Source organism: Bufo bufo, chromosome 6, assembly GCF_905171765.1.
Source record: "Bufo bufo chromosome 6, aBufBuf1.1, whole genome shotgun sequence".
NCBI lineage: Eukaryota > Metazoa > Chordata > Amphibia > Anura > Bufonidae > Bufo > Bufo bufo.
The window spans coordinates 388,561,140-388,588,529 of NC_053394.1; the positions used below are offsets into that span (position 1 = coordinate 388,561,140).

A 27,390-nucleotide genomic window follows, 5' to 3' on the forward strand; every position below is an offset into this window, starting at 1 on the left:
TATGTGTAATATGCCTCTGAAGTAGGGTTGCCCCCTTTTCTTCAAGCCAAACCCGAACAGAAGGGGGGGAGGGCCCCCTTCCAGGCCCCACCCATGCCCTGCCTCCAGCCACGCCCATGTCCCACCTTCAGCCACGCCCATATTCCGCCTCCAGCCCCAGTTGCTGTCGCACCGCGATCGTTACGCCCCTGATCTCATCACTACAGAAATACAGCGCACATACCCCTTACATCCAGTGACGTCTCCTTTGATGTAGATGTTCTCGTTCCTCATCTTCTCCTTTCAGACCTTCAGACCAGACACCATTTTGTCGCCATTTTTCGTCTCTGCAGTTTGACAACAACAAAAAAAAAATCTTAGTTTACTACTTTTCCATCATCCTCCCATCTTCTGGACAAATCATCCTACCACCCCTAATACTGTGCCGCTGTGCTCCCCAATACTATACTGCAGAAACAGATAAATCCCCTGATAATACTAGTACAATGCAGAGACCCCCATATAAAATACCCTTTCTTTGTGGCCTCAGTAAAAGCCCCCAAATAATGTGCCAGTAAGAAGTGACCCCCATAGATGCCCCCCCATGTGTCAGTAAGAAGTGCATATTTTCTCCCCCCCAATATGTGCCAGTATAAGGTGCCTCTTCCCCCTCTTCCCTTATATGTGCCAATTTCAAGTGCCTCTTTTCTCCCCCCCCCCCCCCCAAATATGTGCCAGTATCAAGTGCCTCATTTCTCTCCCCCCCAATATGTGCCGGTATAAGGTGCCTCTTCCCCCCCTTCCCTTATATGTGCCAATTTCAAGTGCCTCTTTTCTCCCCCCCCCCCAAATATGTGCCAGTATAAGGTGCCTCTCCCCCCCCTTCCCCCATATGTGCCAGTTTCAAGTGCCTCATTTCTCCCCCCCCCCTCATATGTGCCAGTATAAGGTGCCTCTCCCCCCCCCTTCCCCCATATGTGCCAGTTTCAAGTGCCTCATTTCTCCCCCCCCCCTCATATGTGCCAGTATAAGGTGCCTCTTTTTTCCCCCCTTCCCTTATATGTGCCAGTTTCAAGTGCCTCATTTCTCCTCCTCCCCAATATGTGCCAGTATAAGGTGCCTCTTTCCACTCCTTCCCCCAATTTCAGGTGTCTCTCTTCTCTAAAAAAAACCACAAAAAACTTTTACTTACCTCCAACGATGCGATGCAGGCCTCTTCCCGGCCTATGTACCGTGCTGTACGGCTCAGGCGGCGTGATGACGTCATCGCGCCGCCTGCACCGTCCTCTGATAGGCTGCAGGCACAAGGCCCGCAGCCTATCAGAGGAACAGGGGAGGGAGACGCCTCTCCCTCCCCTGCCGCAGCACAGCCGTCTGTATCGCTGTCCTGAGGACGGTGATACAGATGACCAGGGGTGTTGCTAGGGTCTCAAAAGATCCGGGGCACAAGCCCCAATAAATATGTTGCCCCCCCCCCCCCGCACTTTGCTGTACTTGCTATACAGCAGCACTTACCTGTCACATCCAGGGCCTCCAGGTGACGTCTCCTCTCTGTCATCATCTTCTCTGTAGATCTTCTCTCTCATCATCTTCTCCACTCGGTCTGGACAACTTCTCTCAGCCGCCTCGTCTCTGCAGAGTGTGACACACAGACATCTTAGCTTCCTCACATTCTATCATTATCCCCCAACTGAAGTCCCCACAGTGTTATCCTGCTGCTTGCTGACAGGCTTGGCCTTAAGGGGTGTTGGCTGGCTTGGCCTCAGGGGTGCTGACAGGCTTGGCCTCAGGGGTGCTGGCTGGCTTGGCCTCAGAGGTGCTGACAGGCTTAGCCTCAGGGGTGCTGGCTGGCTTGGCCTCAGGGGTGCTGGCTGGCTTAGCCTCAGGGGTGCTGACAGGCTTGGCCTCAGGGGTGCTGGCTGGCTTGGCCTCAGGGGTGCTGACAGGCTTGGCTTCAGGGGTGCTGGCTGGCTTGGCCTCAGGGGTGCTGACAGGCTTGGCGTCAGGGGTGCTGACAGGCTTGGCCTCAGGGGTGCTGGCTGGCTTGGCCTCAGGGGTGCTGACAGGCTTGGCCTCAGGGGTGCTGACAGGCTTGGCCTCAGGGGTGCTGGCTGGCTTGGCCTCAGGGGTGCTGACAGGCTTGGCCTCAGGGGTGCTGACAGGCTTGGCCTCAGGGGTGCTGGCTGGCTTGGCCTCAGGGGTGCTGGCTGGCTTGGCCTCACGGGTGCTGGCTGGCTTGGTGTCACGGTCATATTGGTGTTTGATGTGACGAGGTTGCCGTGCAGACTGGTTTCCAGGGGCAATGTGTAATTTGCGGTTTGCACGTGCACTTCCCCTTTAAGGTGTGCCTCCTCTGTTTGGTGAGCAAGGGGTTAATCTTCTGGCTAGTGGGGATTAAAGTATTTCCTAGGTGTGGCCGCAAGCTTGATATAAACTTGTGGCTTGCTGGCTGGGTGCAGTTGTACTACAGCCTTGCTTGGTGTTGGAGCTTTGCTTCTTGCCTGGGTGTTCCAACCCAGTCCTTGAGGGCCACCTTATGGAACATAAATTGTCCTCCCTTATGTACCCTCCTTGTACCTTTACCCTCACTTGTTGTATGTGTGGTATGGGTTTATGTTCTGGGTGTGTGTAGCGTTTTGTTGGTTGTTACATGTCTGGGCTGTTGTTGGTGTTGGTCCCTGCATGTATGCTATACATCACCCTGTATGTTGATACCTCCGTGAGGGGGCTGGTTTTCCTGGAGGGATTGACTATTAGTCTGTATGCAGTGCTGCCTGGGGCTGCCGTGCTCCTTGCGGCATGGGGTCCAGGCAGTATCAGGAGTGCTGGATACCTGTGTGTGTTGTCTGTACAGTATCCTGTTTGGTGTGTAGGCACCTGTACTTATGCTCGGGTTCCAGTCGTGGTGGCAGCGGCAGGTAAGTGAGTTTTCCGGTGTTCTTACCTGCCGATCCAGATGCTATAATCAAAGGAGCGGCTTTGATTATAAAATTTAGATTCCATCGGGAAACCTTTTTTTCTGTCTGACGCTTTTTCAAGTATATCGTCCAGTGCGGTGCCAAATAACTGATCGTCCTCGCATGGCAAAGAACATAATTTATTTTTAGATGCTGTATCACCAGACCAGGACCTTAAAGGGAGTCTGTCATCAGCATTTCACGTTTTTAACCCTTCCCATAGCTTTCTAGCCTGCTTACAGTTAATAGAAAACGTTACCTTTAGCATCAATCCTGGACTTATAAAACCGTCAAAAAACATCTTTGTAACATATGCAAATGAGGGCTCGCAAGTGCCCAGGGGCGGCGTTACCCTCGTAGGTGCCCGCCGCATGCGCATTAATTACTGTGATGCCGTACAAGAAATGGGCATCGCAGTGCGCATGCGCCGGCCGACGGACTGAGTGCGCAGGCGCGGGATCTCGGCGAAACAACAAGTTAGTAGATAGGCGGTCAGAGGGAAAGGATTGGCAGGCGGAGGGAAAGGATTGGCGGGCGGAGGGAAGGAAGGGGCGGGGGGAAGCGAAGAAAAGGCTGAGCTAGCAGGGCACCTACGAGGGTAACGCCGCCCCTGGGCACTTGCGAGCCCTCATTTGCATATGTTACAAAGATGTTTTTTGACGGTTTTATAAGTCCGCTAGTGTCTGCTCTACCGAACCATCCTAATATAATTGCTTTTGGGGCAGCCGTTTCGCTAAAAAACGAACTTATATAGATATGCTAATGAGCCTCTAGGTGCTATGGGGGCGTCATTAGTACCTAGAGGCTCGGTCTACCTTCACAAACTGCCGCCGCCCAGCGCGTCCCTCCAGCCCGCCCATCTCCTCCGGAATGCGATCCTCCCTGTGAGCGTATGTATTCGGCGCATGCGCAGTGAATGTCTGACCGCTTCCCTGCTCAGACATCTCCACTGCGCCTGTTCCTCGGAGCACTATGACGTCAGACATTCACTGCGCATGCGAAGAATACATACGCTCACAGGGAGGATCGCATTCCGGAGGAGATGGGCGGGATGGAGGGACGAGCTGGGCGGCGGCAGTTTGTGAATGTAGACCGAGCCTCTAGGTGCTAATGACGCCCCCATAGCACCTAGAGGCTCATTAGCATATCGATATAAGTTCTTTTTTTAGCGAAACGTCTGCCCCAAAAGCAATTATATTAGGATGGTTCGGTAGAGCAGACACTAGCGGATCGCTAGTGTCTGAAAGCTAATTATGTGAAAACAAAGTGGTAGAAACCCTTTAACCAGATTGCTCTGTGAGATGCATTGGATAGGGCGGCTGTTTTTGCTGATAACTTTAACATATCAGCCGTGGCATCTGCCAGGAAATTGGAGGCTTGCTTTAACATTGGGATGGAAGCCAGAATATCTTCCCTGGGTGTACCGGACTCAATGTGTTCTTCTAACTGTCCCAATCACAAGGACAAGGTCCTGGCTGTATAGGTTGCCGAGATTCCAGGTCTTAATATGGCAGTGGAGGACTCCCAAGTTTTTTTAAGAAGAGACTTGCACTTCTTATCTATGGGTTCTTTAAGCAACCCTAGCTCTTCAAAGGGTAACGCAGATTTTTTGGAGATACTAGCCACAGGGGCGTCGACTTTAGGAGTTTTGTCCCAGGTAGCCGAGTCTTCTTCCGCAAATGGGTATTTCCTTTTGAACATTTTAGAAGCATCTTGTCTTTTTTCAGGCTCTTTCCATTCGTTCTGGATCAGGGTCTTTATATTATTATGGACCGGGAATACTCGCTTTTTCCTGTCTGCAAGACCTGCGAACATTTAGTCCTAAACTGATAATGTCTCTCTAGGTTCTTCCAAGTTGATTGTGGCTTTTATGGTTCTTAATAGAGACTCTGTCTCTTCAATAGAACATAAAGGTCTTCCCGAGGCATCCTCAGAAATATTAGAATCTGTGTCAGAAGAAATGTCACCCTCATCTATGTCAGAAATCTGTTCCATCATTGAGACATTTGAAGTGGAGGGTTTGGACGGGAGGGTGGACAGGTTAGCCTCTACAGCCGCACCGACTTCCTCTTTTATCATGGTCCTTAAGCTCTCAACAAGGGAACGGTTTCCTCCGAGTCTACTCTGTTGCAGCATTTTTGACATAGAGGTTTTTGTGGAAGAGCCAGAGAGCACCTTTTTATAATTGGCACATTTCCTTTTCAGGGACGGTTCCCCTTTAATGCTTTCTCTCCCCTAGGAGACATAAGCCAGACAGCATTACACAAAGTTTTTATTTTATTTTATTTTTTTATAGGAAGCCACCACCTAAAGAAGGCCAGGTGTATAATAGCCAGAATAAGTGCTAAATTACACCCCAACATAATATATACGGAGGAGGCTTACCGGGCTAGAGGGCCTGGAGACATCTGTGGGTTTTCTGGAGGTATCGCTCTCCCCCTGCAGAGACATGCTGTACAGGAGATGCACACAGTACCGCTGCACTGGGAACACTGGGAAGCCGGTGTTCCTCCTTTACTTCCTGGTAGGCGCCCCCAGAGTGCCGACGCTCCACACTCAGACGTCATTGCAGCAGGCAAGAGGCCGATGGGAGCGTTCCCAGGCCCCAAGGAACGCTTCCCCTTTACCACAGATCCGCCGGTCCCATCGAAACACGGGACGGGAAGCCCGGGGTTACCGGCACACGCCGGATTTACACCGAGAGGAAGGAGAAGCATACTCACTAGCTCCGCGCCCCCTCCTCCTGCAGCGGCCCTCCGGCAAAGTCGGGAATACAAACCCAAAGGCCCTGCGACAACGCTGATCCACGATCCTGCTCTTCAGAGGGACAGGAAACAACTGGAGAGGTAAGAGGGAGAGGGCTTTTTATTAGCTGATCTCACAGTTGTTTCCTGTCCCTGGGAAGGCGGGATATCCTCCAGGTGGTGCCGTTCTGGAGGCGTGGGGAAAATGGGCAATATTAGCCAGAAACGAGCAATTAAGTTTATAAGATGTTTCTCTCTCTTGGTGCAGTTCTGGTTGTGACTATGAATAGCTGTGTGTGAATGCGTTGTTGAGTTACAGGAAAGTTGGCTACTTGTACCTGCCAGACGAATCCTTCAGCCATGCTGCCTCTGTGCTCCATCCCATGCTAGCGCCACAGGGGTGCGCGCCCGAAGCTTCCTGTCATTTATGATTCCAGGGGTGCGTGCTTCCTGCCTCCCAGCACAGCCCCTGGGTGGGGTTACAAGTATAAATAGCAGCTTCCTCTCCTAGGAAGTTACCTGAGCATTGAGAAACTACCAATAATAGCGAATGTGTTCTGATCTTCTGTGTTTGACCATTCTGTTTGCCTGCATCGAATACCGGACCTGTCTGACACTGAACCTGTCTGATCCTCTGCACCACACTCCTACCTGGTACCGGCTTCTGATATCTGGCTTGTTTCTGACCACGCTTCAGCTTCTGTCTCTGACAATCATCATCATTATCATCTGCTACCATTACTCCAGTCCTCTCTGCAGAATACCACTTCTCACCACCATGTCTGCTATTGGACTCAGTTCACACTAACTGCGGTTCTAACCGCATCTTGAGCTATTTGAGTGTTACCTGTTGTCTGCCTCAGTGAGTCAGCTGTCAGCCATGTTTACTGATCCTGTAGGTAGTGGTTCAGTTTCTGTCTTGCTGAGTTCTGTCTTGTCTCCTGGCAGAGTTCTGAATAACACCCTAGGGCAGTGATGGTGAACCTTTTAGAAACCAAGTGCCCAAACTGTAACCCAAAACCCATATATTTATCGCAAAGTGCCAACACGGCAATTTAACCTGAATACCACTATAGTATATCTTCCATGTCCTTTTATTATTTATCTATAGTAGCCTGCCTACATTTAGTGCGCTGCTTGTGCTGTTCGTAGTGCGCCCTGCGCTGATGAATGGCAGGAAAACTCTAAGGCATATTGGTACACCATAGACTTTTTCCAGTATGCGTGTGCCCACAGAGAGGGCTCTGAGTGCCGCATCTGGCACCCGTGCCATAGGTTCGCCACCACTGCCCTAGGGGGTTAGTGGCTGCCATCCCTAGGTTGACACAGTGAATCCACAATATCTCTGGTTTGACCAATGGTCCCAACCACTGGTCGTAACAGTACGCTAAGGCCATGGATTCCACTGACTCATAACCTGACATGGCCAAAGTCCTATGTGAACTGCAACAACAGCGTACCATTCAAAATCAAGTAACATCTTATCTTCAGCATGTGACTGCTAATATAGATTTTTTTTCTGTGACTATTCATCCTCCACAGACTCCTATGGTCTAATCTGCCACTACTCCTGTGACTATAACTGCTCATCCTAATGCTGGTCCATGTTTGTCTCCGTCTCCTCACTACAATGGAGATCCCAAGTCATGCAGAGGATTCCTAAAACTGTGCATCATCCTTTTTGAACTTTTATGTTACCAATTTCCTTCTGAACGTGCTAAAGTGGTATTTATTATTTCCCATCTAGAAGGAAAGTCCTTGTCATGGGCAAATCCTATCTGGGAGAGAGCCAGTCCCATCACTAACAATATTGCTCTTTTTCTGGACTCATTGCGCAAAGTGATTAAACCAGATCGTCTCTTATCTGCTTCCTCAGCTCTCCCGTGCATCTGTCAAGGTGCACGCTCTGTTGGACAATATGCCATTGAATTGCGTACTTTATCCTCTAAACTGTCCTGGAATGAAAATGCTCTCATTGCTACCTTCTGGGAAGGTCTTAATGGCAAAATCAAGGATGTACTTGGAGGGAAAAGAGATTCCATCTGCTTTGGAAGCCTTAGTGACTCTGGCTACTAGAATCGACATCTGTCTGTCTGAAAGATACCATGAATCCCTTCTGCCAGAACACTTAAGTCCTGGGTGGCTCCGTCTTCTGTGTCTGCTGTTCCTAAACCCATGCAGGTGAATTACGTCAGATGAGGAAAGATAGCACCGTCTCTTTGCTGGTCTTTGCCTATACTGTGGTGGTTCCGGCCATCATGTCCACAACTGTCCTAGGAAGTCGGGATTCCAGTACATTGGGTCATTAGTAGAGGTGACCCTAATTGAAGATAGTTAATCTCTGAAAACCTCAGTGTTACTGTCATTTGGTAATGCTAGGTTCTCTGTGACAGCCTCCATTGACTCTAGTTCAGCAGTAAACATTCTGCCCCAGGCTGTAGTGGATCACTATCGAATGCCAGTTCGACTACTAAAGAATCTCTTGGTTGTGACGTCGGTCAACTGTAAAGCCCTATCCTAATCTGAGTTATATGACACTGAGCCTCTGGATCTTCAAGTTGGAGTTCTACTTTCTGAGGAGATTTCCCTGTATGTACTTCTGGAACTGTCTCGCCCTGTCATGTTGGGACTGCCCAAGCTATGAGTCCATAAACTCATCCTGGAATGGAAATCAGGAGAGAAAATCCGCTGGGAACAATTGTGCCAGGGCAAGTGCCTGACCTCTGTACAGCCAAAAGTTGACTCCCAACCACCTGCAAATTTAGAAGGCCTACCTACCGTATACAATCGGTTTGCGTATGTCTTCAATAAAAAAGGAGCAGACACTCTTCCTCCTCATCGTCCATACAATTTCCCCTTGTGGTAGGGTGTATCTGCTCTCACCCAAATCTCAAGTGATGGCTCACTACATCAAGGAGAATCTGGAAAGAAGGTTAATTTGCAAGTCTATATATCTGGCTGGGGCTAGCTTCTTTTTTGTAAAAAAGAAAGATGGATCTATTTGTTCTTGCATTGATTATCATGGACTAAATAAAATCACACTTTGTCTTTTTTTTCTGAACTTTTTGTTAAATTCTGGGGTGCCAGAATAATCTCTAAACTGGATCTGCATAGAGCCTACAATTCAATCCGTATCTGTGAAGGTGATGAGTGGAAAACGCCCTTCAGTACCCGTAACGGACATTATGAGTAACCTAGTAATACTGTTTGGTCTGTGCAACGCACCTCCCGTTTTTTAGGAATGTCCATAAAAGAGGTGCCAGGGACCTCCATAGGAAGGGCAGTGGCAAAAATGTTGCTGTAGCCGGCATAAGTAACAGCAAAAGAAGGATGGGGGTGGTAGCAGCAACCGCAGCAACAGGCGAGAGCTGAACAGCCATTCAGCGGTTGCGTTTTGACAATCATTCCCGATGTCCTGAAATGGTTGACTCAGTCTTCAACTGTCATGCCCTGCTCAGGTTATGAGCAGAGGTCTGCCAGGTTAGCAGCACATGTGTAGCCTTTTGTTTTTGTTGTGGAGTTGAGCTGTATCCGCCTCCCTTCAGGTGCACTGGGTGGGGTCATTGGTATGACTTTAAATTACGCCCACTCCCAGTGTCCTGTGCGGGTTATAGCTTCTGTCTTGCAGTGGAAGGAAGGAAGGATTTGCTGTTCCTGCTCAAGTAACAAGATAAGTAGGTTTGGTTTTTCTCTAGGCTGTTAGAGAGATGCCTGCCCCCTCCAAGTCCTGAGGGAGCAGGCTGCCTCTTTCCCCCTTTCACCATCTTACGGATTTTAGGGAATCAGCCTAGGCACGGGGACACATTCATTCCCACCTTCAGGGTCTGAATGTGGGCATAGTAGTCTAGGGAGAGCTGGTAGGGATTTGTCAGGCGGTGACCTTTATCCCCAGCTTCTTGCCTAGACACTTGTTTGGTGGTATTCTGTGTATCTTGTATCCTGTCCAGCGTGACATTATAACCCGCCAATACTTTGACTGCAATTTCTCAGCTGTTTTGAGATGGAGTCAATTGATGCGCTAGTTGATCGCATGCAGGGATTATCCCTAGAGGTTTCTGATCTGCGTAATTCAGTCACACGGTGTCAGAATGCTCTGGCATCAGGTGCAATAGGAGGAAGTCAAATTTATGGGGAGCCTAAAGTCGCTCTCCCTGATAGATTTGCAGAGGGTGTGGATGACTTTATCCGCTTTAAAGAGTCATGCAAGCTGTATTTTTGGCTGCGTCCATCTTCGTCTGGTGATGAGAATCAGAGGGCAGGGATAATCATATCCCTGCTTAAAGAGGACGCGCAATCCTGGGCCTTTTCTCTGCCGTCCGGTTCTCTGGCCCTCCGGTCGGTGGAAGAATTTTTTTAAAGCCTAGGGATTAATTTATGATGATCCAGATCTGGTCTCGATGGCGGAATCTAAATTGCGTAATTTATTACAAGGTGAACATACTGCAGAGGCTTACTGCGTTGAGTTTTGGAGATGGGCTACTGAGTGGAATGGCCCCGCGTTACGTAGTCAGTTTTGTCAGGGGTTACTGAGAGATTGAAAGATGCCCTTGCTTGTACCCGGATACATTGGAGAATGCTATGTCTTTGGCAGTATGGTTAGATAGACGTATTAGAGAGAGGTGTAAGGTTCCCTCCGCGCAAGGGATCCCTTCTGTGAGTGCTTTTGTCTCACCTGCTCCCCAGGGTGATATGACATGTAACTCTGGGTAGGGGAGGGGAGGAACCCATGCAGCTGGGTCAGGTGTCTATCCGTTCTGACTCTTGGTAGTGTGAATGGGGTGGTGGAGCAAGCAGGTATGCAAGCTCCCTGTAATACTCGTTTTCTCCTTCCAGCTATGGTGGCACTAGACTCAAGAAAATTTATTGTTGAAGTATTCATTGACTGTGGTGCTGGGGTAAACCTTTATTGATTTTCTTTTTCTTCAAAATCTGGGTCTAAGTACTTGCACTTTAGAAAGAGAGATTCCGGTTTTCGCAATTGATTCTTCCCCTCTTTCTCAAAAGAAGTCTCAATCATATTGCTCATGGTATTCAGTTAAGGGTGGGTGATTCACATGTTGAGATCATGTCTTGTTTTGTCATGAAGGACTTGCCCGCTCCTATAGTCTTAGGTTTATCGTGGTTGACAAAACATAACCCAATTATAGATTGGCAAGCAAAACAGATCATTGGTTGGAGTGAATTTTGTTCGGACAATTGTCTTGGCACATCTATCTCTGGTGTGTCTACTACAGCTTTACCTCAGTATCTCTCAGATTTTGTGGATGTCTTTTCGGAGGGTGGGGCTCAGGAATTGCCCCCTCATCGTGACTATGATTGTCCAGTTAATCTCATCCCAGGGGCTAAGTTGCCAAAGTCTCGGCTTTACAATCTTTCTCAACCTGAAAGAGAGTTCATGCGGAAGTATATTGCAGAGAGTTTGGCAAAAGGTCATATTAGGCCATCTATGTCTCCGGTTGCAGTTGGTTTATTCTTTGTAAAGAAAAAGGATGGATCGCTGAGACCTTGTTTGGATTTCCGGGAATTGAACCGTATTACGGTCCGTGATCCATATCCCCTTCCTTTTTGATCAAATTGTTGGAGCCAAGGTGTTCTCCAAGTTGGATTTAAGAGGGGCCTACAATCTGATCAGAATCAAGGAAGGGGATGAGTGGAAAACGGCCTTCAACACGCACGTGTCCGGATTCAAACCTGTGACCAGCCACATCCCAGGCGGTAGCCCTGCTTACTAGGCTACCGTCCTCTCTGGACATTCCTTCCTGAAGCCTATTATTTAACCTCAGATAACTCCTGGGAGCCAGAAGAAAATGTCCACGCCCCCAGACTGGTAAAAGAGTTCCACCAACAGCACCCCGGTAAGCCTGCCCCTGCGGTGCCCAGAGGTCACCTTAGAAGGGGGGGAGAGTACTGTTGGGATTCGAACCCGTGACCAGCCGCATCCCAGGCGGTAGCCCTGCTTACTAGGCTACCGTCCTCTCTGAACATTCCTTCCTGAAGCCTCAGTCTTGCCAAGCCTTGCTCAGTCTTGCCAAGCCTTGCTCATCACCCTTGATTCCCCACAAGTGGTACTTCCCTATATAAGTCCAGCCCCTTGCACTCCAGCTTGCTGATTATTGAGCTCCTGAGCCTTGATCAAGCTTCTCCTCATCTGCTGCTCTTGCTACTACTGGAAATACACTGCTGACCAGGAATTGACTACCGACTACTCTTCTGCTTTGTCCCTACCTACTGAACTGCTACCACCGTTGCCATCCGGATTGTCTGACCACGCTTACTGCCGCCTGCCCTGACCCCCCACCTGCCTACCGACTACGCCTCTGCCAGACTTCTTGCACCTACTACCTGCCTGCGGTCCTTGCCACTGGGCTCCACTCCTACCTCCAGCCAGCTGTCCTCTGACTCAGGTGAGCCTGTAGGACTGTTACAGCACGAGGGTCATTTCGAGAATTTGGTTATGCCTTTTGGGTTAACTAACGCGCCAGCGGTATTTCAGCGATTCGTCAATGACATTTTTCATCATTTTGTGGGGAGGTTCGTGGTAGTTTACTTGGATGACATTCTAATTTACTCTCCCGATCTGAAGACCCATCAGGATCACGTGAGACAGGTTTTGTCGATCCTTCGGGAGAATAAATTATATGCCAAATTGGGGAAATGTGTGTTTTCTGTGTAGGAGCTTCCTTTTTTTACGGTATATACTGATCATAAGAATTTGGCTTACCTGCAATCTGCCAAGCGTCTGAATCATAGACAAGCTAGATGGTCACTGTTCTTTACCAAGTTCAATTTTGTGGTTCCTTTTCGCCCGGGGGTTAAAAATGTCAAGGCAGATGCGTTGTCTCGCAGTTTTCCTGGGGGATGTGATTCAGAGGATCCTGCTCAATTTTGGCTGATGGGGTGGTGGTCTCCGCTCTGTACTCCGAATTGGAGATGGAGGTGTTGGGAGCCCAGGAGGGGGCTCCTGGTTCTTGTCCCCCAGGGAGGTTGTTTGTTCCTGATTGACTGTGATACAAGGTATTCAAGGAACATCACAATACACACTTACACATCTTGGTGGTAAGTCCACCTTTGATCTTGTGTCCCGGAGGTTCTGGTGGCCCGGGTTACGTAAGAGTGTTGAGGATTACGTAGCAGCCTGTGAAACCTGTACACGGTCAAAGGTTTCTCACACTCGACCTTCTGGTTCACTTCCTCACTTGTCTTTTCCGTCTCGTCCTTGGACGCACTTGTCTATGGACTTTATTACGGATCTGCCGAGTTCCTCCGGGAAAACAGTAATTTTGGTGGTTGTTGACCGTTTTAGTAAAGTGGCTCACTTTGTATCATTAGCTAGTCTGCCCAATGCCAAGACTCTTGCTCAGATGATTTGTTGATAATATCGTGAATTATGGCATTCCCTTGGATGTGGTTTCTAATAGGGGCACGCAGTTTGTCTCCAGGTTTTGGAGGGCGTTCTGCTCTCGGCTTGGCATTCAACTTTCGTTCTCTTAGGCTTTTCATCCGCAGTCGAATGGGCAGACAGAGCGTACTAATCAAAACCTGGAGACCTACTTGAGGTGCTTTGTGGCTGAGAATCAGGAGGACTGGTCCTCATTCTTATCACTAGCAGAATTTACTTTGAATAACCGTAGGCAGGAGTCCACAGGTAAGTCGCCATTTTTTGGCGCATACGGTTTTCATCCTCAGTTTGGTACCTTTTCTGGGACTAGTTCCTCTGGGATGGCAGAGGAGGAGAGATTTTCTTCTGCCTTGTCTTCTATCTGGCGGAAGATTCAAGGGAAATTGGAGAGGATGGGTGAGAGGTATAAGCGAATGGCTGACAAGAGCTGTATGACTGGTCCGGACCTGTGTGTGGGTTATCTGGTGTGGTTATCTACTAAGAATATTAAACAGAGTACCATCTTGGAAACTGGGTCCATGATTTATTTGACCTTACAAAATATCTGCGGTGGTCAATCCAGTAGCGTTTCGTCTGGATCTTCCGCAGACTTGGAGGATCCATGATGTGTTCCACAGGTCTTTACTGAAGAAATATGTGAAACTGGTGGAACCATCGCCATTGCCTCCTCCCCCTGTTCTGGTTGATGGAAATTTAGAGTTCGAGATCTCTAGGGTTCTCGACTCAAGAGTTCTTCGGGGTTCCCTTCAGTACCTGGTACACTGGAGGGGATACGGCCCTGAGGAGAGGATGTGGGTTCCGGCTGTGGATGTTAGTGCCAGCCGACTGGTGAGGGCTTTTCACAGATCCCACCCGGATAAAGTTGGGCCGGGGTGTCCGGAGGTCACCCGTAGAAGGGGGGGGGGGGGGGGGTACTGTCATGCCATGCTCAGGTTATGTGCGGAGGTCTGCCAGGTTAGCAGCACGTGTGTAGCCTTATGTTTTTGTTTTGGAGTTGAGCTGTATCCGCCTCCCTTCAGGTGCACTGGGTGGGGTCGTTGGTATGAGTTTAAATTACGCCCACTCCCAGTGTCCTGTGCGGGTTATAGCTTCTGTCCTGCAGTGGAAGGAAGGATTTGCTGTTCCTGCTCAAGTAACAAGATAAGTTGGTTTGGTTTTTCTTGTGGTTGTCTGTCTAGGCTGTGAGAGAGACGCCTGCCCCCTCCAGGTCCTGAGGGAGCAGGCTGCCTCTTTCCCCCTTTCACCATCTTACGGATTTTAGGGAATCATCAGCCTAGGCACGGGGACACATTCATTCCCACCTTCAGGGTCTGAACGTGGGCATAGTAGTCTAGGGAGAGCTGGTAGGGATTTGTCAGGAGGTGACCTTTATCCCCAGCTTCTTGCCTAGACACTTGTTTGGTGGTATTCTATGTATCTTGTATCCTGTCCAGCGTGACATCAACATCATCTAAACTGACATCAGATACCCATAGCCAAATAGGGGGTGGGTTCTTCTGACACCACACTTAGGTGGCATGGTCCAGGAACAAGCTCTGTGCCATCACCTGTCCTGAACTTGCCTCTTTCTTTTGCTGCTACTTCTGCCAATCAAGTGATGTATGCCGCCGGCTCTGCTCCACTTTTTAGCGAGGAATATATTACTAAGGACAGCTGAGGCAGCTACTATCCAGTCCTGATTTGGAAGAGAGGTCCTCTGTTTCCTCCTGTAGGCATGCAAGTAGTGACGATGACAGTCAAGGACGCGGCCATCAGACTGGTAAGGGTGACATAAGTGATGAGCAGGCAGTAGTGGGTGATGTAACTAATTGCACATGGGAGCCAGGTGAAGAGGGGGCTTCATCATCATCAGGCAGTGAGAATGCCAGCATGTCCTTGAGACAGCGGCAGGGTGGCAGCATTCGGCTGAGCCAGCAGGGTGCAGGCGTGGCCTTGATCGTTCGTGGCCTTGATAGCAGTGTGAGATCTGGAGCCAATCGTGCTCAGGGTAGACCGTCTGCTACTCAGGAACCTACCTCTCCGGAAACAACTAGCGGTGCAAGTCTACATAGAGGCAGCAGCAGTGAGTCAGCACGCAGTGGCGGGGGTAAAATGCCAGAATCGCCGGTGGGGAAATTTTTCAACAAGTCACCAGAGGACGTCAGCGTGGCCATATGTAGGATCTGTGGGCAGAAGGTGAAGCGTAGCCATGGTGCCAATGTTGTCGACACATGGAGCGTCACCATAAAGTGGCCTGGGAAAACCATGGTGCTAATGTAGTGGTACAGCCTGACGCATCTCCCAGCAGCCCATACACCTTCAGCTGTCAGGGCTCCACCACCTCAGCAGAAGGGAACAGTGTTTCCTTCCCATCGTCTACTGGTCCTAATGCTCCTCGTCACGTGTTTCCCCAGCAATTGATCACTGAGGCGATTGCAAAAAGACAACAGTATGCGTGCACTCATCCAAAAGCACAGAAGCTGAACGTGCTCCTGGCCAAGTTGCTGGTACTACAGTCCCTCCATTTCCATGTTGTTGACTCTGCACACACAAGAACTGACGGCTTGTGCCAAGCCAAGGTGAAGAGTCCCATGCCATTACTACTATCTCTAAAAAAGCTGTACTAGCCCTGCATCCGTACATACAGCAGAAGGTGGGCCAGTCCTTGAGCCTGTCGGTGTATGGCACAGTTCATTGCAATGCCGACGTGTGATGCTGTAACTATGGTCAAGCACTATATACATCATTTACAGCCCACTGGGTAAATGTGGTTCCAGCCTAGATACACCAACTTGGCCAGGTGATCGCAATGCCGCCTCCGCGTTCTCAAGCTGTGATTCCAGCACCAATTTCCTCCTCATCCTCCACTTTGTCCTCAGCCTCCACTGTAGTCACAGTTCGGAGTGGTCCTTCAGCATACAACCTATGCAGAGCATGGCGGTGTCAGGCTGTTCTGCACCTGGCCAGCCTGGCGAACTGAGTTACATTGGGGAGGAACTGCTCCACATTTTCAACTAAGAAATCAAATCCTCGCAAACTGAATATCAGAACCACGGTCACCGATAACGGGAAGAACATTCTATTGGTCCTGCATCAAGGAGAGCTGGTCTTGAATCTGGTTGTAACATGGTTCCTGAAGTATTCCACCTAACTGCAAGAAGTCTTCAAAACGGCCAAGAAACTGCATGCACTTCAGCCACTTTTACAGTACAAAACACACCCTCCTTGAGCTGCAAAGGCAGAATAGTGTTTCCCAACCCTCCACATGTTGGACTGACTATAAGAGCAGAGAAAGGGTGTCAATGATCTCTTGTTGATGCAAGCGGACAGGGGTACTCCCCAGGACTATGGGATGAATGATGCCATTCCACTCCTGAAACAGATGCTCATAAGTCTGGCTGGCGAGGAGACAGGAGATGTGGCGCTTACCTATTACAGTCACCTGAGCCCTGTGGGGGCTGAACTGGTGGAGGAGGAGGACAACAAGGAGGACATTAATGCACATGAATTGTATACAGAAATGGGTGGTTTATCTCCCCAAGTGACAGGAGAGGAGCATGAGGAGCTGGAGGGTGATGTGGAAGACCAAGCACATGACCCCGACAGACCGAACTCACGCTCTACTGCCATGACTGCTGGATGGAAGGGGGGCAGGAGGAGCACTAGCTTCATCAGCAGCAACATAATGGGGTTGGGCACTTTCTGGTTATTGTTGACCAATATGCATGTAAGATGATTATATGACACTTACTAATATAGCCTTTGTTGATTTTATGTGACGTTTGCTATATTTCATAAGTTGTGTCCCCTTGTTGGGCAAATCTTCTGTGCTGTCCACACAGGAGATCTGTCCATAAGACGGCCGCTGATGGAGGGTCATGTGACCAAGCAAAAATAACTCCAGACACATCACTCAGCCTCCTACACTCAAATGCAACATATCTGCCATCTGCACTTTAAATTTGGAGAGTTTAGTGCAGGTGTAGTGAGTAATTTGCCTGATCACATGACCCTCCATCAGCAGCCATTTTATGGACAGGACTGCTGCGTGGACAGCACAAAGGACTTGGCCAAAAAAATACAGTAGAATACCTTATTAAATATAGAAAATGTTGCAGAATATCAGCAAAGACTATATTGGTAATTGCCATATACTCATTTTGCAAACACATTGATCAACAGTAGCCGGAAAGTGACCTACCCCTTTAAGTCTTGAGCCTCTAATAAGTACTTTTCTTCACCCCTCTACTGAAGAAACCACACAGCAGCAGCAGGACATGGAACCAGCAGCTGGTGGCATACTTGGACTGCACCCTGTAATCCCAGATCGCCTGGACTACTGGGCCGCAAACTTGAATCGTGGCCGCAACTAGCCGTGTTTGCACTGGACAAACTTTCCTGCCTAGCCAGCAGTGTGGCATCAGAGAGGGTGTTCAGTGAGGCTGGGGGCAGAGTTATCCCAAAGAGAACTCACCTTTCAACACAAAATGTAGAGAGATTAACCTTTGTAAAGATGAATCAGGCGTATATTATCCATAATGCCAACACACCGATCCCTGATGCATCAGACTAGATCATTCTGGCAGTAATGTTCTGACTGCAGTGTGCTGCCACACCAGAACAGGGCCACTATCATACCCTGTCTTGCTTTTGCCACCCTCTCACCAATAGTGTCTGTGATTGGCCTTGATGTCATCAACATGTATTTGTCCCTTCTTCTTTTCTGTCAGCAGAACCAAAAAATGAAAACCATAACGGATCCTGTTTTTGATCCATAATCCATAAGGCCTCTATTAAACGGTCAGTATTTTGCATCAGGATTTGATCATAAGTTGGAAGCCAAAAGCAGGACGGGTCCAAAACACAGAAGACATGTAAATATTACCATCACGTTTCATCTCTGTTTTGGACCTACTCCTGTTTTTGCCTTACCAATACTGACCAAATACCAACCAAATACTGACCGTGTGAAGGCGGATGCTCAAAAGACAGGATCCATTATTTTGGGGTTGTTCTTGTGACAGATCAGAAGAAGGGAAAAATAAACGTCAACACAAACTTACTGCTAACACCCTCTCCACTCTGTCATGGGCCGCTACTTGTATCAGCGTGTAACTGAACAGGTTCTCTAGCAATCTAACAATCCTCTCTTGTTAGGCTACTTTCACACTTGCGTTTTGAGTGGATTCATCATCGATCTGCAAAAACGCTTCAGTTCAGATAATACAACTGTCTGCATCTGTTCTGAAAGGACCCGTTTGTATTATGTTTAACATAGCCAAGACGGATCCATCATGAACTCCATTAAAAGTCAATGGGGGACGGATCGATTTACTATTGTGCCAGATTGTATCAGAGAAAACGGATCCGTCCCCATTGACTTACATTGTGTGCCACGGCGGATTCGTTTGGCTCAGTTTCGTCAGACGGACACCAAAAAGATGCAAGCAGCGTTTTGGCGTCCAGCTCTTATTGTGACTGAACGGAGGCAAACTGACGCATTATGAGCGGATCCTTTTCCATTAAGAATGCAATAGGTCAAAACTGATCCGTTTTGGACCGCTTGTGAGAGCCCTGAACGGATCTCACAAACGGAAAGCAAAAATGTGAATGTGAAAGTAGCCTTAGTAGTCTGTCTTGGATGTCAAAATCCCTCATGTAACCATTGCTCCTGTTGTGGATATGAGACCGAAAGATCTGAAGCCATTACAAGATGGCGCTGGCATCCGGGATCACTCCCCACTTATCTATAGTTTACATTCCTTAGCTAAGCTAATTGTGCAGAAGTGAAAAAGTTTTTTTGTATAATGACCAATGGAACACTGCCACGAGCCTCAGGGGGAATGACCCCTCTGATGTGCATATATACTGCTTAACTTTCTCTAATAAATTAGAATTTTGCTTTGATCCTTGAGAGGTGTCAGTGTGATTTTTCTCCGTCATGCACGTACTAACAACTTGCAGTTTGGAGCAGACAGTTGATAAGATAGCACAGCTTGTGTGCATTCAAAACAGTTAGCGCCCAATGTGGGACAAGGGTGAAATTGTTCTGACTGAGCAGCCGCATGAAATATCCACTGGTGGGTCGGACGCAGACAAGGGAGGAGACTGCACAGCTTGGAGAAGGGTAAGAAAACGAATTATCTTACCTGATATCCCTTCTGTGCCTCCGCTTTGTGTAGTGCGTGGGACGGCTGGACACCAGACCAAATAAGCCGTTGTCCCAAGAACGTTGTTAAAGTGTATTATCAACTGTCTGTGGTTCGAAAGGGACTTCAGAGGAAATATACATATGTATATAGTTACACGTGTTCCAACTTTAGACAGTTGATGATTAAAAATATATACTTGTCCTACCAGCAGTAGACTATTGTCACGTTGGTAGGCGTTTTCCTATTGGTGTCACGTATCTGTCACACCGATAGAGGTCTTCCAGTTAATATGAAAAAGAATCATGTTAGTGGATGGAGTATAGGTTGTTGTAACGGATATCCTCGGGAAAATGAAGGAGAGCTCATATGACGTATATGCCAGGGATGTAAAACACGGGCTGGCATGTCATTGAGTATAACTGAAGTCCCTTTCCAGAAGGAGAGAACAGGTTATCGGTAGCTGTCCTGTAACTTCAGGGAGTTAGGAAAGTGTTCACATTGAATGTACATGCAAAGATTAGACAGATTGACAGTGCGGGCGGCATTAGAAGCCTTCCGGCTGGGAGCCGTGTACAGTATTCAGTATAATGAAGACTTAAAAAGAAGAGAAGAAAATGGGGACAGACAACTTAGCATCTGGCAGTTACACCGACCACCTGATTGTCTCAGAGAGAAGGAGAGAAATTCATTAAGATCACAGGAATTTATGAGGAGAAAGTGCTGACAACTAAAAGGAATGCTTCAAGATAACAACGTAGTAAAGGATGCAGAAGCATGGTATAGAACAGCCAGAGAGATGAAGAAATTAGGCTGCAGAGAAATTTATGATGAAAAGACAAATTATTACCTTTACATGCCGCCAACACAGCCCCTAAAATGGCGCCGGAGGACTCAGCGATGCTTCAGCAGGCACGACCCCCACCATATTATCAGCCCCCTCAGTCTCCGGAGGGGTGGATCTGTGGAGTATGTCATTGCCAAAATCCCACAGGGAGGAATGTCTGTTACAGCTGTGGCACGGCAAAACCACACCCCAGGCCCACCTCCTTGTACCCGGTTATCACACAGGATGGCATACATAATGTACCAGCTTCCGCTCCGGCAGCCATCTTAACCAATCCCACTGACTCTCCGGCAGCCATAATTAACTGAGGTAACTTCACTCCCTGCCCAGCGACCATCTTAGTTACTGGTATTTTTCCTGATACGGCAAGAAGCATGAAACAATACACATAGATCTAAGTAGCACCACATAGAGTACTGAACTCAGTAAGTGAAGGATACACATTTTCCTATAATTAGTTATTACTTGTAGTATTGTTTAATTAGATGAAATGCCTTAACTTCTATGTTTGTTCCTTTGCTAGGATTAAGTCTGCACTTGGAGGCAACTTCATCTCGATTCATAACAGGTTGTTGTGGTTGGTGCAGATGTTCAGGACTCCAGGTCAAGGGGAATCGGGTGAAGATATTTGGTTAAGTCCTGCATTTGATACAAAGTCAAGTGAAGTACTGGGCCCTGGGGGTCCTGCCCATCTGCTAAAATCACAAAAGGAGGGGATTGTGATGGAAATGGTAGCTTTAAGGCCAGACTGTTCTTTCTGTCTTTCTGAAGAATGCTAACCTTGAGATAAGATTCTGCAGAAGCTTAACTACTAAAATGCCGTTAGTATGGTCTGGAAGTATTGCCTTATATTAATAACTAATCAAATTACTAGTTTCATCCATTACCTGTAAGACTGTATGTTTGATTCTTGCATTGCCCTGTGTTCCTTCTTTTCCATGCGACCCTCATCCCAGGTAATGTCCACTAAGAGTTCGCTAGTGCTATAAGCCTAGTTTCTGTGTGGCTCAGTTCAGTTTATGGTGACTAAGAACTCTAGGGCCCTCCCAGCACCGGTGGTGGGAAGAAAAAAAAAGTCTGGGTACTTTGTGAGTATGGATCTTGTTTCCATCTGTGGGCTGTTTGCATTGTGTTTGTTTTTGTTGGTTTGCCGGTTGTATTAGTGTACTGAACGTATGTTCAAGAGTAGGGATGAGCGAACCCGAACTGTATAGTTCGGGTTCGCACCGAATTTTGGGGTGTCCGTGACACGACCCGAACCCGAACATTTTCGTAAAAGTCCGGGTTCGGGTTCGGTGTTCGGCGCTTTCTTGGCGCTTTTTGAAAGGCTGCAAAGCAGCCAATCAATAAGCGTCATACTACTTGGCCCAAGAGGCAATCACAGCCATGCCTACTATTGGCATGGCTGTGATTGGCCAGTGCACCATGTGACCCAGCCTCTATTTAAGCTGGAGTCACGTAGCGCCGCACGTCACTCTGCTATGATCAGTATAGGGAGAGGTTGCAGCTGCGACGTTAGGGCGAGATTAGGCAGATTAACTCCTCCAAAAGACTTCATTCTGTGATCGATCTGCAGCTGTGGATCATTGAAGTGCTATTATTGACTTGCTCACTTTTTTGAGGCTGCCCAGAGCGTTTTTAGATCACTTTTTTTCTGGGGTGATCGGCGGCCATTTTGTGACTTGTGGTGCGCCAGCACGAGCTATCACCAAGTGTATTTAACCATCGATAGTGTGGTTATTTTGTGCTATATCCTACATCAGCTGCAGGCTGAGCCTGTGTCACCGAAGTGCATTTAACCATCAACAGTCTGGTTATTTTTTGGCCGTATACTACATCTGGTGCAGGCTGAGCCTGTGTCACCCAAGTGCATTTAACCATCAACAGTGTGGTTATTTTTTGGCCATATATTACATCAGGGGCAAGTTGAACCTGTCACCCAGCGCCTAAAAAATAGACCTGACATTTCTATTCAACCAAATCTGCACAGTTTTAGCTGGTCAAGTTATTTGTAGTGACCGTAAAAGCAGACTTTTTGTTCTGGGTTGAAAAAGCATTCCCAAATTTGCCATTCTGAAAATAACTAGTTTGTGGTATTTCAGGCCTACTTGAAATCTATCCCAAAAAGAAAATCTTACATTGAAGGTATTGATACTGTCATTCAGAAAAACCTAAGACACACGCTAGCGTGCTGATAGAAGTGTCATTCTGTGATTAAACCTATAACTGTCACACAGCGCAAAAAAAAACAGGTCTCACATCTCTATTCAACCAAATCTGCACAGTTTTAGCTGGTCAAGTTATTTGTAGTGACCGTAAAAGCAGACTTTTTGTTCTGGGTTGAAAAAGCATTCCCAAATTTGCCATTCTGAAAATAACTAGTTTGTGGTATTTCAGGCCTACTTGAAATCTATCCCAAAAAGAAAATCTTACATTGAAGGTATTGATAGTGTCATTCAGAAAAACCTAAGACACACGCTAGCGTGCTGATAGAAGTGTCATTCTGTGATTAAACCTATAACTGTCACACAGCGCAAAAAAAAACAGGTCTCACATCTCTATTCAACCAAATCTGCACAGTTTTAGCTGGTCAAGTTATTTGTAGTGACCGTAAAAGCAGACTTTTTGTTCTGGGTTGAAAAAGCATTCCCAAATTTGCCATTCTGAAAATAACTAGTTTGTGGTATTTCAGGCCTACTTGAAATCTATCCCAAAAAGAAAATCTTACATTGAAGGTATTGATAGTGTCATTCAGAAAAACCTAAGACACACGCTAGCGTGCTGATAGAAGTGTCATTCTGTGATTAAACCTATAACTGTCACACAGCGCAAAAAAAAACAGGTCTCACATCTCTATTCAACCAAATCTGCACAGTTTTAGCTGGTCAAGTTATTTGTAGTGACCGTAAAAGCAGACTTTTTGTTCTGGGTTGAAAAAGCATTCCCAAATTTGCCATTCTGAAAATAACTAGTTTGTGGTATTTCAGGCCTACTTGAAATCTATCCCAAAAAGAAAATCTTACATTGAAGTTATTGATAGTATCATTCAGAAAAACCTAAGACACACGCTAGCGTGCTGATAGAAGTGTCATTCTGTGATTAAACCTATAACTGTCACACAGCGCAAAAAAAAAACAGGTCTCACATCTCTATTCAACCAAATCTGCACAGTTTTAGCTGGTCAAGTTATTTGTAGTGACCGTAAAAGCAGACTTTTTGTTCTGGGTTGAAAAAGCATTCCCAAATTTGCCATTCTCAAAATTGTGGTGAACGGGAACAATGAGGAAAACATCTAATAAGGGACGCGGACGTGGACATGGTCGTGGTGGTGTTAGTGGACCCTCTGGTGCTGGGAGAGGACGTGGCCGTTCTGCCACAGCCACACGTCCTAGTGAACCAACTACCTCAGGTCCCAGTAGCCAGCAGAATTTACAGCGATATTTGGTGGGGCCCAATGCCGTTCTAAGGATGGTAAGGCCTGAGCAGGTACAGGCATTAGTCAATTGGGTGGCCGACAGTGGATCCAGCACGTTCACATTATCTCCCACCCAGTCTTCTGCAGAAAGCGCACAGATGGCGCATGAAAACCAAGCCCATCGGTCTGTCACATCACCCCCATGCATATCAGGGAAACTGTCTGAGCCTCAAGTTATGCAGCAGTCTCTTATGCTGTTTGAAGACTCTGCTGCCAGGGTTTCCCAAGGGCATCCACCTAGCCCTTCCCCAGGGGTGGAAGAGATAGAATGCACTAACGCACAACCACTTATTTTTCTTGATGATGAGGACATGGGAATACCACCTCAGCACGTCTCTGATGATGACGAAACACAGGTGCCAACTGCTGCGTCTTTCTGCAGTGTGCAGACTGAACAGGAGGTCAGGGATCAAGACTGGGTGGAAGACGATGCAGGGGACGATGAGGTCCTAGACCCCACATGGAATGAAGGTCGTGCCACTGACTTCCACAGTTCGGAGGAAGAGGCAGTGGTGAGACCGAGCCAACAGCGTAGCAAAAGAGGGAGCAGTGGGAAAAATCAGAACACCCGCCGCCAAGAGACTCCGCCTGCTACTGACCGCCGCCATCTGGGACCGAGCACCCCAAAGGCAGCTTCAAGGAGTTCCCTGGCATGGCACTTCTTCAAACAATGTGCTGACGACAAGATGAACTGCAGTGGAGTAAACACCTAAAAACAAGGAAGTCACTCAGGCTCCCCCTGCTACATCTTCTGCTGCTGCCGCCTCGGCCTCTTCTGCTGCTGCTGCCGCCGCCTCGGCCTCTTCCTCCGCCTCTGGAGGAACGTTGGCACCTGCCGCCCAGCAAACATGGGATGTACCACCAACACCACCACCTGCGTCACCAAGCATCTCAACCATGTCAACCATGTCACACGGCAGCGTTCAGCTCTCCATCTCACAAACATTTGAGAGAAAGCGTAAATTCTCACCTAGCCACCCTCGATCCCTGGCCCTGAATGCCAGCATTTCTAAACTACTGGCCTATGAAATGCTGTCATTTAGGCTGGTGGACACACACAGCTTCAAACAGCTCATGTCACTTGCTGTCCCACAGTATGTTGTTCCCAGCCGCCACTACTTCTCTAAGAGAGCCGTGCCTTCCCTGCACAAGCAAGTGTCCGATAAAATCAAGTGTGCACTGCGCAACGCCATCTGTGGCAAGGTCCACCTAACCACAGATACGTGGACCAGTAAGCACGGCCAGGGACGCTATATCTCCCTAACTGCACACTGGGTAAATGTAGTGGCGGCTGGGCCCCAGGCGGAGAGCTATTTGGCGCACGTCCTTCCGCCGCCAAGGATCGCAGGGCAACATTCTTTGCCTCCTGTCTCCTCCTCCTCCTACTCAGCTTCCTCCTCCTCTTCTTCCACCTGCTCATCCAGTCAGCCACACACCTTCACCACCAACTTCAGCACAGCACGGGGTAAACGTCAGCAGGCCATTCTGAAACTCATATGTTTGGGGTACAGGCCCCACACCGCACAGGAGTTGTGGCGGGGTATAGAACAACAGACCGACGAGTGGTTGCTGCCGGTGAGCCTCAAGCCCGGCCTGGTGGTGTGCGATAATGGGCGAAATCTCGTTGCAGCTCTGGGACTAGCCGGTTTGACGCACATCCCTTGCCTGGCGCATGTGCTGAATTTGGTGGTGCAGAAGTTCATTCGCAACTACCCCGACATGTCAGAGCTGCTGCATAAAGTGCGGGCCGTCTGTTCGCGCTTCCGGCGTTCACACCCTGCCGCTGCTCGCCTGTCTGCGCTACAGCGTAACTTCGGCCTTCCCGCTCACCGCCTCATATGCGACGTGCCCACCAGGTGGAACTCCACCTTGCATATGCTGGACAGACTGTGCGAGCAGCAGCAGGCCATAGTGGAGTTTCAGCTGCAGCACGCACGGGTCAGTCGCACTGCGGATCAGACCCACTTCACCACCAATGACTGGGCCTCCATGCGAGACCTGTGTGCCCTGTTGCGCTGTTTCGAGTACTCCACCAACATGGCCAGTGGCGATGACGCCGTTATCAGCGTTACAATACCACTTCTATGTCTCCTTGAGAAAACACTTAGGGCGATGATGGAAGAGGAGGTGGCCCAGGAGGAAGAGGGGTCATTTTTAGCACTTTCAGGCCAGTCTCTTCAAAGTGACTCAGAGGGAGGTTTTTTTCAACACCAGAGGCCAGGTACAAATGTGGCCAGACAGGGCCCACTACTGGGGGACGAGGATGAGGAGGAGGTGGAGGAGGATGAGGATGAAGCATGTTCACAGCGGGGTGGCACCCAAAGCAGCTCGGGCCCATCACTGGTGCGTGGCTGGGGGGAAACACAGGACGATGACGATACGCCACCCACAGAGGACAGCTTGTCCTTACCTCTGGGCAGCCTGGCACACATGAGCGACTACATGCTGCAGTGCCTGCGCAACGACAGCAGAGTTGCCCACATTTTAACGTGTGCAGACTACTGGGTTGCCACCCTGCTGGATCCCCGGTACAAAGACAATGTGCCCACCTTACTTCCTACACTGGAGCGTGATAGGAAGATGCGCGAGTACAAGCGCACGTTGGTAGACGCGCTACTGAGAGCATTCCCAAATGTCACAGGGGAACCAGTGGAAGCCCAAGGCGAAGGCAGAGGAGGAGCAAGAGGTCGCCAACGCAGCTGTGTCACGCCCAGCTCCTCTGAGGGCAGGGTTAGCCTGGCAGAGATGTGGAAAAGTTTTGTCAACACGCCACAGCTAAGTGCACCACCACCTGATACGGAACGTGTTAGCAGGAGGCAACATTTCACTAACATGGTGGAACAGTACCTGTGCACACCCCTCCACGTACTGACTGATGGTTCGGCCCCATTCAACTTCTGGGTCTCCAAATTGTCCACGTGGCCAGAGCTAGCCTTTTATGCCTTGGAGGTGCTGGCCTGCCCGGCGGCCAGCGTTTTGTCTGAACGTGTATTCAGCACGGCAGGGGGCGTCATTACAGACAAACGCAGCCGCCTGTCTACAGCCAATGTGGACAAGCTGACGTTCATAAAAATGAACCAGGCATGGATCCCACAGGACCTGTCCATCCCTTGTGCAGATTAGATATTAACTACCTCCCCTTAACAATATATTATTCTACTCCAGGGCACTTCCTCATTCAATACTATTTTTAATTTCATTTTACCATTATATTGCGGGGCAACCCAAAGTTGAATGAACCTTTCCTCTGTCTGGGTGCCGGGGCCTAAATGTGTGACAGTGGCCTGTTCCAGTGGTGGGTGACGTGAAGCCTGATTCTCTGCTATGACATGAATACAGATTCTGCGCTGACATAAGGCCAGATTCTCTGTTACGGGACCTCTCTCCTCTGCCTGGGTGCCTGGGCCTAAATGTGTGACAATGGCCTGTTCCAGTGGTGGGTGACGTGAAGCCTGATTCTCTGCTATGACATGAAGACAGATTCTGCGCTGACATAAGGCCAGATTCTCTGTTACGGGACCGCTCTCCTCTGTCTGGGTGCTGGGGCCTAAATGTGTGACAGTGGCCTGTTCCAGTGGTGGGTGACGTGAAGCCTGATTCTCTGCTATGACATGAAGACAGATTCTGTGCTGACATAAGGCCAGATTCTCTGTTACGGGACCTCTCTCCTCTGCCTGGGTGCCTGGGCCTAAATGTGTGACAGTGGCCTGTTCCAGTGGTGGGTGACGTGAAGCCTGATTCTCTGCTATGACATGAAGACAGATTCTGCGCTGACATAAGGCCAGATTCTCTGTTACGGGACCGCTCTCCTCTGTCTGGGTGCCGGGGCCTAAATGTGTGACAGTGGCCTGTTCCAGTGGT

At 48.7% G+C, this 27,390-nt stretch overlaps 1 pseudogene; it reads right to left on the minus strand.

Moving 5' to 3' along the window:
• The window catches only part of LOC121003527, a 1,246,211-nt pseudogene that overhangs the window by 1,014,474 nt on the left and 204,347 nt on the right, over window positions 1–27,390 (minus strand).